This window comes from Castor canadensis, chromosome 9, assembly GCF_047511655.1.
Source record: "Castor canadensis chromosome 9, mCasCan1.hap1v2, whole genome shotgun sequence".
Taxonomy (NCBI): domain Eukaryota; kingdom Metazoa; phylum Chordata; class Mammalia; order Rodentia; family Castoridae; genus Castor; species Castor canadensis.
The window spans coordinates 144,928,179-144,944,911 of record NC_133394.1 but is presented as its reverse complement, the minus strand read 5'-3'; the positions used below and the strand labels follow the sequence as shown (position 1 = coordinate 144,944,911).

General features: G+C 37.9%; 1 long non-coding RNA gene across 1 annotated transcript in view; it reads right to left on the bottom strand.

Moving 5' to 3' along the window:
• Window positions 1–16,733, bottom strand: part of LOC141411008 (uncharacterized) — an 88,393-nt gene that overhangs the window by 3,372 nt on the left and 68,288 nt on the right. The window contains exon 4 of the long non-coding RNA XR_012435870.1: window positions 11,498–11,598. This is a non-coding gene — a long non-coding RNA (uncharacterized lncRNA). The remainder of the gene's footprint in view (window positions 1–11,497; window positions 11,599–16,733) is intronic.

Sequence of the window (16,733 nt, the reverse complement as noted above, 5' to 3'; positions counted from 1 at the left end):
GGAATGTTGATAGAAGAACTGGGAGTAGCCAGGAAATAAATGTAAAAGAAGCAACTATAATGACCATTAAACATGAAATGGATTATTCTACCATATTCCTTTACCATTAGTATAATTTTGAAGGAATAAGTTGTATTAATGAACAATATGGGTACTTCTCAGAATATAGTGTAGAATAAACAAAGCAAATAGTAGATGATTGATATAACTGTCATTTTATTAAAATAAACACCAAAGCATGCAAAACTAAAAGTACTTACTTTTAAGAAAGGAATTAATAAATGCTAAGCTTATAGGGACAAAAGAGAAGGTTTAATATGAAACTCAGTGTTATGGCTGTTTCTGAAGGGAAAAAATGGAAATACAATGAGAGTGTGGCTATGAGGAACTTCAAAATTATTCAACCGAGGTATATGGGTGCTCATTTTACTGTTATTATATATGACCTATGCATATTTTATGATTAACACTACATATAAGTTATTGAGTGCATAGTTATAATTAATATATTATTCACTACATTAATATGAAATATTTTAAAACATGAAATTATTAAAGAATTAATTACATACCACCTTTCATTGGAAATCATTAACTGATAATTTTCTTTTATTAAGTATTTGGCTAATGTTATAAATAATGACCACCAAACCACTACTATATGCCAAGCAATGAGTAGGCCCTTCATGTGTATTATCCATTTACTTTCCTCAAATCTTTTCATCTTTATGTCCATAATATAGAGAAGGCTAGCCACAGAGAGGTTAAGAAAGTTCCAAGGTTTCTTTGTTATTGAAGGGACCCCTGCTGCTCCTTTTAGCGCACCAAGCCTGGTTCTCAGAGTCCCCTACAATATCTAGGTGCTCAGTATGCACTCCTATTGAATAATCTGCTTAATGACCTTCTGAAGTGAAGCTTGAAGCTGGTAATGAACAAAAGTTAACAGAAAGTGTGTTGATCATTTTGGACTCCATAAATAGAAATATGCCAACTCAAGAAGGGGAAGCTGAAACAATACAGAGATGTATGGACTTTTTCTCCAACAGGATTATTAAAAAAATAACACAAGGCTGCTATTGGGGGAAGGAACAGAGAGAACCAGCAATTACAGAGTTGTCCCTCTGTGACAGTCACTTTCTCTGTGCTCTCATTTTACTTTCACATTTCCCTACCATTGCCTATTTTATTTATTTTATTGATGAGAAAACTGATGGTCAGGCATGCTTTGTGAATTTCGCAGAGCAATTATTTAGCAAAGATAAGACCTGAATTTGAATCTAGGCCTGTGTCCAAAACCAGTTTTATTCTGTCAGATACTGTCAAGAAGGAAGAGCTATGCTACCTCTACTGTGCTTCCCTCTTTCTGGAAGGTACAACACAGAGGGTGCCATGATAGTATTCTCATCAGCCTTGGCATAAAGTTAATTTGGGTTTGACTGCTGGAAAGTTCATGCTTGATTTTATAATTCCTATCCAGAAAATTATCATATAATAATAAAGCAAATCTCAAAAGATTGTTGTAGCAATTATAAAACCTAGTAACTATAAAATGCTTGTCATGTAGACATTTATATGTAAGGCATGTGCTTTTGTTCATCCTGCCCAGTGCGCTGGGCTTGGATTTTCCACTGAGAGGCCTTGCCAAATTTACTCTCTTCTTCTCAGGCCCCATTTCCTCACAAGCACAAGGGCAGTGGACCAGATGACATTAGGAAGGACAAAGCCCCAAGGACCACGGTGAATCAAGCTTCAAACATGAGATGGCAAATGCCTTCTATCATCCTATGAAGTAGTGAAAGCAGAGTGGGAGAAGTGAATCTCATTCTGTTCTCTCTGCAACAACAAGAATTCTAGCCTTCACCACCCACCTTGCTGGGATCTGGGAAGGATTAATGAGACATAATGTGCAGTGCTCTGGTAAGTGCTATTACTGCCTTACAGGGGGAAAATTCCCATTATTGCCAGCAAACAAGACTGACAATTTGATGAGGTGTGAATATTTTTAGTGTAACAGTATGTAAACACTTTTTTTCATCCAAGTCATCACTCTGTGCACACACCCTTATGCATTTTTATGAGCCATTTCTTCATGGCTGTAAATATTCTATGCTTGCCCTTTTCCAAGAGCTCGAAGAATGTGCTGACCACGGGCCTGGATGAACCTCTAAGCTGATTCCAAAGGCTCACTGCATTCTTTGGGATAATGTTAATTGGCATATTCACATTTTGAACCAATGTATATGCCTTCCCTCTGGCTGATACAAATTGCAGCATGCAAGGCCAAGGGCAAAGAGGCCTGTGTTAAAGAAGGTTCAGCTATTTCATAGTGATAAATATGGAGCAGCAATATGTTTACCAAGATATAAAAAAAGCAGGATTCTTGACTCCAAATAGTGTCTTGGTCACTCTCTTGCTTAGATAGTCAGAAAAACCAAAGTCTTTTCAAAACAATACCTTTTCAATAAACAGTTCCACTGTTCATTTATTCATTCAACAAGGGTTTACCAGGCACTGGTCAGTAGATACTGACCAGTTAGTTACTTTTGTATCCTAGTATGATCTTAGTTTAGTGAATGACTTGAACAATTAAAAAATGACAACTCAGTGGTAAGTAAACAATGCACAGGTTCTCTTTCATCCTGTCTCTTTGTGCATCCAACCCCTAAATTGCTAACCTTCCTCTGTAGTGTCTGAGAGAGAGGTGGCTTGTTTCCTGTCTTTTCCAGAGGGATGCTATTGACAACTACTTCTTCAGTTTGATGTCTTCTTTCCAACTCTCATTCTGCTGCTGGGCACTTCTCAAATTCCAGACCCATGACTGTCTAGGGCCCTACTGTTAAACTGCTGGGTGGGCCTGGGCAGTGGGGTGAATGAGGGGCAGACCAGATTTTTGTTCTGTTTCCCCGACACTGCATTCCCTGAGTACAATAACGCACAGCTGCAAACACACATCTGATGCTACTGAAGAATGACACTCATTGGAGCAAGAACATAAATCAACACACTAAAAATAGCAAATCCTGCCACATCATCCTCCATAACACTTGCAACCCAGCCACTCCTCATCTGCCAATGAGATGACCCTAATCCCAACAACTCACAGTGACTTGTAATGCAACTAATGCAGCAGTCTCCAAAACTGATTTCTCAAAGACTACTCTTTCTCTCACCCCAAAAATCCATTCTCTCTCAGCAACCAGACAACCTTTAAAAATTGCAACATACTCTGCATTGCATGAATCTTCCAATACTTCTGTTAACATATATAACCATCTTCATAATGGTCTTGAAGATGCTACCCTCATTCAATGTCTTTCTTACTTCTCTTCACTTACTGTCTTTTTTATTATTATTATTCATTTATTCACATGTGCATACATTGTTTGGGTCATTTCTCCCTGCTGCCCCCTGCCTCCTCCCTCTCCCCGCCATCCCCTCGCTTCCAGGTAGAACCTATTCTGCACTTTTCTCCAATTCCGTTGAAGAGTAGAAATAAGCAATAATAAGGAAGACAAAGCATTTTTGCTAGTTGAGATAAGGTCAGCTAAACAGAGAGATTCCTAGCATTGCTTTCATGTACAAATGTGTTACAACCCAGGTTGATTCATCTCTAACTGATCTTTACGCTAGTTCCTGATCCCCTTCTCATGTTGACCTCTGTTGCTTTAAGGATTCTGTATTAATTCCTCTGGAGTGGGGGACAGCAAATGCTTTCATTTACTCTCTTGATCCAAACTACATGGTCTTTTTTCTGTGTCTTGAAGCTGCTAAGTTTGTTTTCATACCTTTGGATCTGTGCCTTTGCTATTTTCCTTTCAGAATCCACAGTTTCAAGATCTTTACTTGGCCAACACCTTTATGTCATAACTCAGGCTGAAATGCCTTTTTTTCCTCAAGTTTCTAAGCTCCAACAGTAAAAGCAGCCTACTGCCCTATCTACTCTCTATCTCAAAACCTAGCACAATGCCTTCCAAATGGCAATGATTTAAAAATGAATGAATGCCATGTAATACAAACAGAAACCATTAGAAAAGTTGACTATTTGTATTTCTCAGACAAACTACCAATTCACAGCTTCTCATTCCACTAAGAATACTGATGGCTTCTTTAAGCCATCAGTACCAATTCCTAGCCCTTACCCCAGGGTTGCTCTCTGTCTAGGATCCAATGCTTGCTAGTGTGTTATGTCCAGGCACTCTGGGATACACAGCATCATACAGCAGTATATTTCTCAAAGTCTAAGTTTTTCACTGAATGTTCAACAAGATATTCCAAGACAGGTTCTTGCTCTTTACATTTACCATAATAGTTCAGTCTCTGAGTGAGGTACAGAAATACCCACATTATGGTTTGAATATTTTTGTCTTTCTAAATTCATGTGTTGAAACCTTAGCCCCACCCCGCCAAAGCAAAGATATTAGGAGGTGGAAGGTGGCCTTCACAAATTGGATCAGTGCTTTTATAAGAGAAGCCTAAGAGAGGTCCTTTGCCACTTCTACCACATGTGAACTCAGCAAGAAGGTGTCCATCTGCATGTCAAGAAGTGGGTCATCACCCACTGATTCAGAATTTGAATCAGCTAATACTTTGATTTGGATGTCCCAATGTGTGGAAATGTTATAATTACATTTCTGTTATTTATGATCCGTCCTGTGTGTGGTACTGTTATAGCAACCCAAACAGACGAAGATACTCCCTCATTCTTATTCATCATCAAAATAATAAATAGTAGATGAATAAAATATACAACACACAAAGTTCTAAGGATGATCATCATTTCTCAAACACAGTTCTGCCTAAAGTCATCCTAAGTGAGGGTAAACATTTTTTTCTGTCAGCAATGATATCTTCATAGTTACTATTGCCTATATTGTTTACACCATCTTCTAATAGCAGATGAGGAATGGCCCCTACCCTTCAGACTATTCCCTTTACACTTTAGTGACTTATAAGAAATAAGAGTCAGTACATAACCAACCAGTTCCCATTTACCAATCTTTAAGTACTAATAGGCCAATAGAAGATATGAATATTATTTTAAGTTTTTTATTAGTTTTATTCTTTGATCTAGGCCACATCATTGGTAGATTGTCTTCCAGTGATTTATAGACACAGAAGAATATATGAAGCTGACCTAAGTTAGGAGAGGGGCCTTGGGGCTTCTTTTTTTCAGGAAGGAGTTGTTCTTTCAGGTACAGGTAATAATGGTCAAGTGGCTACTTTGGCTGATTGGAGAATAATGGCCAAGGAATATAGCTGTGTGTGGAGATTGGAAGAGGAATCCAGGAAGGTGATACTGAAGCCAGTCCTAAATAATGAGAATTTTCAGGCAAGAAAAGAAGAAGAGAATTTTACACATAAGCTGTATGCACCATTGTGAGAACCCTGGGAAGCTCATACAGTTTAAGGGAGGCATCATCAATGGCTGGTAAAAGATGTACCTGAAGAGGTAAGGAAATCCCCTATCATGAGAAACCTAGGGAGCAATAATAATCAGTCTGAACACTTCTCTGAAGGCAAAAGCAAGACAGTAAAAGGATTTAATAAGAAGAGAATGCAGGTTGGAGTTCTGGATTTTATTTTAACACCACAGCTTGCTTAGACAATACCCACCCCTCCCCTGTGGGACACGGATGTATTGTGCCAGTCCTGCTCTCCTCCCTGGCCTCTACCTGAACACTGAGACACTGCCACAGTAAACACACACAGCTACATGAGAAATGTGCTTGATTTTGTTTGCTTATTTTGTTTACTATGAAAGACCTAACTGAAGTTCCCAGTAATTAAATAAGCAAATGCTAACTCATGTAATGGATCGTTCATACACTGTCTGTTCTTCTGAATATATTGTTTAAGAAGATCTTGATATTTAGAGGGGATCTGTGGTGTCAGAGGTGTTCCTCTGCCTTATGCATGACTGTTGATCCCTGTCCAAAACAAATTGAAGTCTGCTGGCTTCGATATTTAGATTATAAACCTGATATTTTCATTTACCAGGTTATTAATCATTTTCTGCATACCAGTTCTTCTTTAAAGAATAGCCCATACATATTACCCACATCAAATCTTCAAGACTTCTAGAAAGTGTATGTGTGTTGAACCAGCACCCTTCTCAATAATGTTCTCAGCAAAAGAAGCAGAGAAAGGATGGATGTTTAACTTTGTTAATCTGTCTACACTTGCACACAATTAAAAGATAGCTTTGTTGTAAAAAAAAAAAAAAAACCACAGTGACGAAGAATATAGTATCAGTTAATAGACCACATAGACCCAGCCACACAGACAAATACCTTCTAAGAGAGGGATCAAAAACCTGCACCCAGCTCTGCTCCTGGGGGTTTTTCTTACTTTGAACAAGGTGCTTAATATCCATGAGCCCTTCATGAGCTGTATATATGGGATTAATGGAGGATTTCCATCAAGACTGGAAGCAGGCAGCCTGGTTGACAGTGCTGTTGCTCTTATCACCACCACCATTGCACTATCATATTAAAAAATAAGAATGATTACTGGAAGCCAATTTTTATAGCATTTGTGTTTTCATTTGAAGAAGTTTCGAGTTTGTTTCACTTTGCCTTTAATTGGTGTCTTGATCCATTTTGTGCTTCCATAACCCAAAACTGGGTAATTTATAAAGAACAGACATTGATTTCTCACAATTCTGGAAGCTGGAAGTTCAAGATCAAGGTGCTACAGTCTTGGTGTATAAAAATAGTCTCCACTTCCAAGATGCCACCTTGAATGTCACATCTGGAGGAGGAATTCTGTTCCTCATATTGCAGAAGACTGAAGAAAAAGCAAACCCATTCCTTCCAGCCCTTTTTAAAACTGCATTCATCTAGTCATGAGGGATACAGTCTCATGACCTGACACTTTCCAGCAAGCCCAACTCCAATGCCGCTTTGGAATTCTCCAGCCCTTGAATGTTGGGGAATACATTTAGATCACTGCAGTAAGAAGAAGCCCTGAAGTGGGAACCAGTAAGAACAGGGCCTTCACTTATCAGCTGTGAGTCCTAAGTGGAGTTAATATCCTCTTGTCTCTGTTTATCATGAGTAAAACCCTCTCTACTTCAAAGAACAGTGCTTTACTAATGCTACTGCTTTTCTGACCCACATCTCTCTGCATCCTATAGAAAAACCTTACTGGTATTTTCCATGGCAACAAAAGAGGGTCAACAGGAACAGGAAAGATGGGCAGTGCCTTCATCTTCCCTGAGAAACCTCCCTGTCCCCCTGTTTGCTCCAGGAAGTACTGCCTCAGCACACTGAGCTTCCCAAGTATGGGGCTGCTCATCTGTACTCAAGTCTACTGTTGAGTTCATCTCCCCAACTGTACTTGAAGCTGTTTAAAGACAAAGACTGTATTTGTCTCACTATTTTCTCCTTAGGAACATCTGCCATTGTCTGGCATATGTTAGTAAATATTGCTGCTGAACTGAACATCAGTCTCAGGAGTCTGGGCTGTAATCAGTGATAAAGAGAAGCAACTACAGTTTCTTGAGCAAGAGAGCAGCAAAATTGGAAAAACCACACTTCACAGGTCCTTGCTGGGCACCTACATAAACAAAATCAGCATTCAGGATCACTTGCTTACTTGACTTGGGAGCTGGTGATCCTATGGGAATAATTCTCTTGGATTTTTCATAACTTTATCAAACAGGATGACCTATATTCTCTTCCTATCTCACAGTTACTCTGAATGACATGGAATTCAGGCTTGGGACTTCAACGCAAAATCAATTAGTTTAAAATAAATAAAATATAATAAAATAAACCATTCCCCTCCAAAACTGTTTTTTTTTTCAACCTGACAACAATAGTTAATTGCTTTCCACTTCTTCACATTCTTCTTCTTGTCAAGTAATGTGAACTGACTCTTGGGTGCTAGAATAGAGTGGACCCACTGTGGACACAGCTTTTATTATCCAAATAACCATATAAGTACATCACAAGTTTTATTAAGTGCAATAAAGGGAAAGTAGCAAGTACTACAAAAACACAAAATAAAGCAATCTGGTCTCCTCTGGGAAGTCAGGGACTTTAACAAGTACAATGGCCATTGTGTGTGTGCATGTGAGTATGTGTATGAGGGAGAGATAGAGAAAGAAAGAGAGAAAGAGAGGAAGAGAAAGAGCATGTATGCAAGGGTGTCAGAGTCAGTAACTTTTCCAGGAAAGGGTGATACCACATAAAATATCATAAGGTATGAGGAAAGAAGACTCTTGAACACTTAAAGAATCAAGCACTATTCAACAAATATTTAACAAGCACTTATTGTATTCTAGAACTTTCAGGGAATAATATTGCAAAACTAAATGCAAAGTCTCTAATGTACAATAATAATAAACATACAATAATAATAATATAATTGAAAGTCACAGGAAGTTGAGGTAGAAAAAAGTCATATAAAGTAACAATAATAATAACAAATTTAATTTATAGGACTTATTATTCTCCTACTATATGCCAGATAGTGCTATAAGAAGATTAATCCAGTCTATTGTTTAATTTTCATACTAACTCTATAAAGTAAATTCCATTTTTAATCTCAACATTATATATGAGAATACCAAAGTTTGGGGACATGAAGAATATTGTCCAAGTTGGGACCAATGGTAAATGTTGAATACAAAAATTAGTCACCAAAACATTTTAGTTCAAAGCTATTGTCAGAATATGGAATGTACATATTAATATAATAAATATTTGTAATCTGTTATGTAGCTAGGGTACTGATTGCAACCATTATCTTCAGGAAGCTCACATTCTCAGTTTCAGCGAAGGACAGGGACAGTAAGAAAAACAATAAGGACACTAATTATTGTAATTCATTCTAGATGTAATTTTAAGTTAAATAAAATATGCCAGAAAGTGTGAAATTAAAAACAGATTTGGGTGGTGCTAGGGTTTGAACTGAGGGACTCACACTTGTTAGGCAGGTGCTCTACCACTTGAACCATGCTTGAAGTTCTTTTGGCTTTAGGTAATTTTGACAGACTTCAGCATTTGTGTCCAGGAGATCTGGAATGCAATTCTCCTATTTAGTTTGTTTTTCAGGTAGCTAGGATGACAGGCATTAGCCACCATGTCCAGCTTTGATTGAGAAGGGATCTCATGGACTTTTTTGCCCATGCTGGCCTTGAACACCAGTCCTCCCCATCTCCACCTTCTGAATAGCTAGAATTACAGGCATGAGCCACTGCCTCCAGCCTGAAATCAAAACTCTGACAAATAAATATAGTCCTGTAAAGACCCCTACCCCCATGACTTAGCACCTTTCCATTTCTCCGAAAAGTCACCCATTATCCTTTGTACTCAATCCACAACTCTAACACTTTCTCCTCACAACTATGGATCTGTTGTCACTTAGCTTTGCTCCCTAGCTTGGGGAGTAATTTACAAAAATTTATTATTAGCATAAATTAATTGTACAAAGGTATTTCATTGTGACGTTTACATATACACATATAATGTACTTTGGTAAAATTCTCCCTGTCTATATTACTCTTTCTAAACCCCCAACACCCCTAAGGGACAATTTCATGGAATCAGACCCATACAGTGTATATTCTTTGTGTCTGGCTTCTTTTTCTCAGCACAGTGGTTTTGAGACTTATCCCTGGTGTTGCATGTATCACTACGATCTTCAATTATGAGCACTATCCAATTGAATAAATACTCCACAATGTACTTCTCATTCACCAGCTAATGGACATTTGGGTTGTGTCCAGTTTTCAGTTTCAGTTATTAATGAATAAAGCTACCATGAAGAGACAAATATTTGCATAGACATATATCTTCATTTCTCTTGGGTAAATTCCCATGAGAAGGATTGTTGGGTTGCATAATAAGTGTGTATTTTACTGTATAAGAAATATCTAAGTTGTTTCCCAATGTGACTACTCAATTCTGAATTTGCCTTGGCATTCTGTCTCTGGAGCCAGCCTGCCATGCATCCAACAAATCTTTCCCTGGATCTTCAATCTCCTCTCTATGTCCCTATCACTTTCGTCCTTTCACAAATGCTGCAGGACCCAAAGTAGAAACTTCCATTGCTCCCATTGCTCCCATTGTTCCTTTCAAATCATTTCTCCACATTTGTTCCCCCAAAATTCTAAGTCCTCCTGTCACACTTATTCAACACTCTATCATGGACCTACCCTTACTGACTATGTATCACCTGAATTCCTATCTTCTATTCTGCCATTATTCCTTTTTCCATACTTTTTTTATTTCAACAAACATGTTTAGAAGTCTTACTTTATTTCAGGCATAGTTCTAAATACTGGTTTGTAGCAGAGGATTAGGACAAAAGAAAAAAGAAAAGACAAATCCTCGCACTGATTTACTATGAATTTCAATCACATACTTACATATGCCTATAAACATGCATTCATACTATATATACATATATGTAGGTATATGCACATATATATGTATATGTGTCTGTATATACATATATATACATATACAACATATGCACATACATAAGATGTATGAAGAAAACTAAGCAGCAAGATAGCTGTGCAGGTTATTTGAGAGGTAGGACGTGGTATTATTTTAATAGCATGTTGAAGTAAGGCTGCACTAGGAAAGTGACAGTTGAACAAGGAGGCAGGTGACAAAGCAAGTGCTACATTTTGGTGCAGAAAGAGAATTCTAGACAGAAGCAACCATGCATACAAAATCTTAGAAGTTGAATACGCCTAACTTATTCAAAAAGGTAAAAAGAGCACTGCAGCTGAAGCCAAGTGAGCAAAAGGGAGAGAGAAGACAAGGTCAGAGAGATGAGGGAGAGTGCAATTGGCATGCCATAGTAAATACTCCAAAGCTAGTTTATATGGAGTATGAAGCCACTGTTGGGTTTTCAGCAGAGGATAATTATGCTCAGGGTCACATTAGTAAAGGTTTATTCTAGTTGCTCTATTGAATGGAATAATAGAATGGAAGGTGACAGAGCAGCTGATTAGCTATTGCAATGATTTGGGAGATAATTCATTTAGGCAATAATAGTTAGATTCTGTAAAAATTTGAAAAGTATAGCTACCAGTATTTACTGGGCAATTAAATGTGAGTTGTGAGTCAAAAAGATAATTTGTTTACATTCCCATATTTTGGACATAAATAACTAGGATAATAACTGACACGATTCACTGAGATGGAGAAGACAATGGGAGAAGCACATTTAGGGGATGACATCCAGAAGTCAGTTTTAGGTGACTTTTCTTGGTGACTTCAACATTTTGTATCTTCCCAGTTCTTCAAAAAATGCTAACTCTCCCTTTCCCCTACTCTCAGTTCATAAGGGTTTTGTTTCCCCTATTAAACTGAGAAAGCAAATGCAAATGTGTTTTTATGCAGATATGTCCCTTATCTTCCTAAAACCAAATCAACTACCCTGTATACATCTGTACCTGAATATTTTGGCATGCCTTTTGTTAAAGTGGCTAGACATCCATGTACCTGTTGTAGTCATTTTTGTTGCTGTAACATACCTGAAATCAAATAATAGAAGTATTTTGTCTCACAGAGCTGGAGGCTGAAAAATCCAAGACCGTGTCACTGGTATCTGGCAGGGGCTTCCATTCACACTATCCTGTGGTGGAAGAGTAAGCAAGCATGGGAGACAAATAGAGAAATTTATTTTTTATTAGAGCCTACTTCCATGATAACCAACTCACTCCTACAATAATGGCATTATTCAATTCATGAGAGCAGAGCAACTTTCATAGTCTAATAACCTCATAAAAGTCCTACCTATTCATAATATTACAATGGCAATTAAATTTCAAAGTGAGTCTTGGAAGGGACAAGACTCATTTGTCCAAGATCAAGATGTTGGTAAATTTAATTCATTCTGGAGGCCTCTATGAAGCGCTGCATGTGGCTGCCATCTCTCTGTCTTTATGGGATCATTTATCAATACACGCATGCATCTGCTATCTTCTATGTGTACAATTTTGTCTTTGTATAAGAACACCATTGGATTAGAGTCCATTTTAAAGTTTTCACTTAACTTACATACCCATTGAAAGCTTTTTCTCCACATACAGCCTCATTCCGAGGTACTGGGCTTAGGACTTCAATATGTGAATTTGGTGAGAGATCACAAAGTCTGTAACAGTTGCTCAAAGCAAAACTTTTGAAACTATCCCTGTACTTCTGTTTTCCTACTTATTGTCAATAAATCTTGACCTAGTATTAAATATATCTCAAATAGGATCACACACAAATCTCCATGTCTAAAATCTGAGGATAAGCAGTGCCCATCACTTATCTGGACTTTTAATTCTAGAGTCTACCCTAACTGTTATCCATGTTCCCACACTTGCCCACACAGCAGCTAGAGAGACAATAAGGGAATCAAATTCTTCAACAGCTTTCTAGAGCACTCAGAATAATGTCCATATCCCTTACCATGGCCCATATGATCCAGTGTCTGCCTCTTTCTATCTTAGTACCCACTTCATTATTCCTGAATTGCTATGCTCTAGCCACAATGAGTTTCTTGCTCTTCTTTATTTAATACAAGTTACAATCAGGCACCACATATAATGAAAGTTCAATCAACCACAGACCGTGTAGACCATAAGACTACAACAGGGCTGAAAAATTCCTGTCACTTGGTGACATTATAAATGTCACAAAGCCATAGCACACTGCATTACTCATGTGTTTCTTGGTGATGCTGATGTAAACAAACCTGCTGCAATGCTGGTAGTATAAAAGTATAGTGCACACGATTATGTACAGTCCATAATACTTGATAATGTTAAGAAATGGCTACACTACAGGTTGTATACTTACTATCCTGTAGTTTTTATTGTTATGTTACAGTGTACGCTGTTTACTTACAACAAATTTAAAGTAAAAGTGTATGACAAACCGGTTGCAGGTGGCTCATGCCTGTAATCCTGGCTACTTGGAAAGCTGAGATTGGGAGGATTGTGATTCCAGGTCAGCTTGGGCAAAAAAGTTTGAGAGACTCCATCTCAATGGAGAAAAAACTGGGCATGGTAGTGAATGCCTGTCATCTCAGCTATGGTGAGAAGCTTAAAATAGGAGGCTTGGGGTCCAGATCAGTCTGGACAAAAAGTGAGACACTATCTTCAAAATAACTAGAGCAATATGGACTGGAGATGTGGCTCAAGCAGTAGAGCCTTAACCTAGGAAGTATGAAGCCCTGAGTTCAAACACCAGTACTGAAAGAAAGGGAGGGAGAGAGAGAGAGAAGAAAAGAAAGAGTGTGCTAGGCTGGAAGTAGTTAAGAGAAAATATTGCCTGAATTGTTTAGAGCAATGTGATTAAAGATCCAACTCTCTTTCTCTCTCTCCTCACAGTTCAGTACAGCTGAGTAAATTCTAAGAATTTAAGGCAGACAGGAATTCATCTGCTGGCATGTTCATGTCTATCTCAGCCCTGTATCTAAGCTCCTTGAGGATAGGGATTATGGCCTATGAACCTTGTATTCCCAGCATTCAACACTGGATCTGGAACACAGTAATATAGTCAGTGCTTAATGAGTGCTCATTGAACAAACGAATGGAGATGCTGCACAAAGTGCAGCAAACTGTGTAACTTTAAACAAGAGAAAGTGTCTATGAAAACAAATTTTAATGAAACTCATTAAAATTGTTTTTAAATGTGGTGATAAGAAACAGTAATAAAGGGATAAATTTGATCAAATTGCATTATATGCTTATATGGACCTATCACAATGAAACCCCTTTGCACAATTAATATACACTAGTAATAATATCCAAAATCAGGATGTCATCAAGGATATGCTTCCTCTGACACCTGTGGGTGTCCACCAAACCTTGACATTCCATGACTTACTGATTAAGCACTCCATTCTCTGCATTTGTCATCATGAGACATTCTCCCCTATGTGTCCCTTTCTCCTCTTCTGATCATATGAGTCCTCTGGGATATAGGCCTTATCCCAATATGACCTCATCAAAGATAGTTATATTTGCAATGACACTATTTTCAAATGAGGTCACATTCTGAGGACTTCAATGTATTTCTTCTGGAGGGTCATCATTCAACCCATAGCATATGTATTGGGAGAGAGGCATGGAAAGGGTGAATGGGTTCTGGAACCTCATTGCTCCAAATGCAGAAAAGGACACAAAGGTAGCCAAAGGCTACAGTATGTAATACTAAGACGGGGAGTAAACTTAATATTTATTCATTGACAATACTGACATTGAAGGAATTTTGTAATCTTCACCAATCAGATGTCAGTAACAGCTGGCTTTCCCTAAACACTTTATGACTGGCTTCTCAGAGGCTGTTTGTGTTTTCAGAATATTAAGCACCATTTAGTCACTTTCTCAGGGAGGGCTTCTCAGTGTGGTTTCTAAAAATGTGCTGAATGTGTTTCCAAGGAGGAAAGGCGCCAGAGGGCCTTTGGTGGTGCAGGCTAAGCCTTATAATCATAAACAGATGACAGAGCTTCCTGGTCTGACTCCAAGAAACCAGCAAGGGTCCCAAACACCAGCTCACAATTAACCTGGGCAAAATTACATCTTAAAAAATTTGCATTGGACTCTTTCCAGATCTTTGGAATCCATGTTTCTCCAGGGAATTTGATTTGCTGTACAGTAAGGAGACTCAGCTCTCCCAAATTTGTGGTCTAGAAGCTATGAAAAGCCTCCATAGCCTCATGTTTCCAACAGAAAGCCCACCAGAGAATGATGCTCTGAGTCAAAGCCAGACGTTGGCCCCTCCCTCCATGTATCCATAGACCTGGTGAACTTTCTAATTTGCCAGAATTCCAGCAAACTCACAGCAGAATCTGATTGTGTAACTTATTAAGGGAGAAAAGCACTTATTGGATGGGTGTAGATTATCCTATGGGACCATGGGAAACCTGAACAATCTAAGGCCTGTTGAGGGCAGAAACTGAGGACACAGTTAGGGAGCATAGGAATGAGGAGCTGTTATTACTGCAGTCTCACTGTGAACAGATCCAAGAGCCCTGGATGCTTCCGGGTCTTCGGTCAGGATTCCAGTTCCCAAACCAGCTGGAGTCATTTGTTCTCTGTATAAAGCAGACTATGAAGGGGAGGCCATTCTTCAGGTGCAAGAGGACTATAACCAGAAGCAGGGAGAGGAGGCAGTAAGCTGAAGACCCAGTGGCATCAGCCCCACAGGTGGACCTGGTCATATGGTGCCACAGGATGCAGGAGTCACTTAACATCAACCACAGGCAGGTTTACCTCAACCTGCCTTCCTAGATCCAGATCTGGGGAATCCTTTAAGGTCAGAAAGGGTCTGGATCTGTCTTATCTATCCTAATAAGAGGCAATAAGAGATTCAACCCAAAGAAAAAATTTCTGTATATGAATTTCCAGAAGAAAGCCCCTGAGTAGGAGCAAAAGCCATTGATATCCCTGTTCTTCCCATCTAAAGCTAGCACTTGGCATAAAACATGAAGACCAGTGTGTCCTTCTCTAACTCCTACAGGAAAATAATGGCTTTTCTAGTCTGGCATCTAAGACTCTCCATTTTGAAAGCTTTCTACTCCTAGGACACTTTCCAAACTCTGGACACCCACAGTACCTGTGCAGAGTCCCAAGCTTAGGAATACTCAGCAAAGGCCAAACTTCCTAAAGCAAGTAGAGATTCACAAGATTTCCCCAAATTAGGTCATGATATAAGTAGAAAGAAGGGAGCATGACAGCCAAAGGAATATCTATGGATCATAAGACAATTTGGGGATCATAAAAGGAATGCTCCAGGGCAGAATGGAAGCCTATTAAGGAAATTGGGTTTGCTCAGAGAAATAACAGAAAACTTTAAGCAAGATTTAAAAGGTATAAATTATTTTTAAAATAATAATAATATTACTACCTTAAAAAGTAAAAGTAAAATTTCTGAATGCCTCCCCACAAAAAAGAATTTCACAAACAAAATAAAAAGAACATCAACCAGAAAATAATTGTAACAACTGTATCAAAAATAATTTAATACTCTATAAAAAATTAATTCAGGCAAATGAAAGGGACTATAATTATTCAACAAATATTTATTGTGGACCTATTAAGTGTTTGGTTCATTAAAAGAAATACAAATTGCTCAGGATCACATGAGAAGCCTAACTTCATTCACTGACTTAATTAGTGCAAATTAAAACAGCAGGATACTGTTATTTTTACCTATCAGATTGGCAATGATGAAAAGGGATTACAAAAGTGTGGTTTTGGCAAGATTTGGGGAAACGGATATTCATACACTGGTAATGGGAGTATAAATTGACATAACTTCTTTGAAGCTCAACTTGGCAAAAGGTCAGTATCTATTAAAATATTTTTAGCTCAGAAATTTCTCTCCAATTATTTGTACTACAGATATACCCGCGTAAGTATATTCATTACAGTATTTACCAGAAAAGATAAAAATACATGAAATGTTACAAATTGAAAAAATCTAATAATAATAATGTTTATTAATAATAATGTTTAGTGGTAGGTGATGTGTATGTAAAGTATGGCATATTTATGTAATAAAAAGGTATGACATATTATAAAGAATATCCAACAATGATAAAAAAGAAATGATATATGCCAATATAAAAATATTCATGATTTATATCAAATTAAAAGAAAACCAAAAAAAGACAGAACAGCATTCATAAAACAATCTCATTGTGAATATGTTGGATGTGAAGATACAGGTGTATATGTGTATATCTATTTTAATTTATTATCTTATTTTTGTGAT